Source organism: Camelina sativa, unplaced genomic scaffold (assembly GCF_000633955.1).
Source record: "Camelina sativa cultivar DH55 unplaced genomic scaffold, Cs unpScaffold17116, whole genome shotgun sequence".
In the NCBI taxonomy this organism is placed as follows: domain Eukaryota; kingdom Viridiplantae; phylum Streptophyta; class Magnoliopsida; order Brassicales; family Brassicaceae; genus Camelina; species Camelina sativa.
In genome coordinates, this window is record NW_010938130.1 from 1 (window position 1) to 303 (window position 303).

A 303-nucleotide genomic window follows, 5' to 3' on the forward strand; every position below is an offset into this window, starting at 1 on the left:
ACAAGGTAGAGTAGTGCTTATAATGAGACCCGCGTTACAGGTTAGTAGTAAGCCACCTTTTTTTTAACATCTAACCTTTTCAAGAGTTTTAAATACTCATATATATATTTCATCTAATCATATGAAACAGAACTCAACATCACCAGAAGGTAATATAAGACATTTGGTATATCTTCTTGAAAATGCAATCCTAAATCTTCCCAAGGGACAAGAACAAATGTCTTGGCTCATCGATTTCACTGGTTGGTCTATGGCTGCTAATGTCCCTATGAAAACAACACGCGAAATCGTCTACATTCTACA

General features: G+C 35.6%; 1 long non-coding RNA gene across 1 annotated transcript; it reads left to right on the forward strand.

Moving 5' to 3' along the window:
* Positions 1–303, forward strand: LOC104775509. The gene is made up of 2 exons (XR_765963.1): positions 1–40; positions 131–303. It is a non-coding gene; the product is annotated as an uncharacterized LOC104775509 (long non-coding RNA).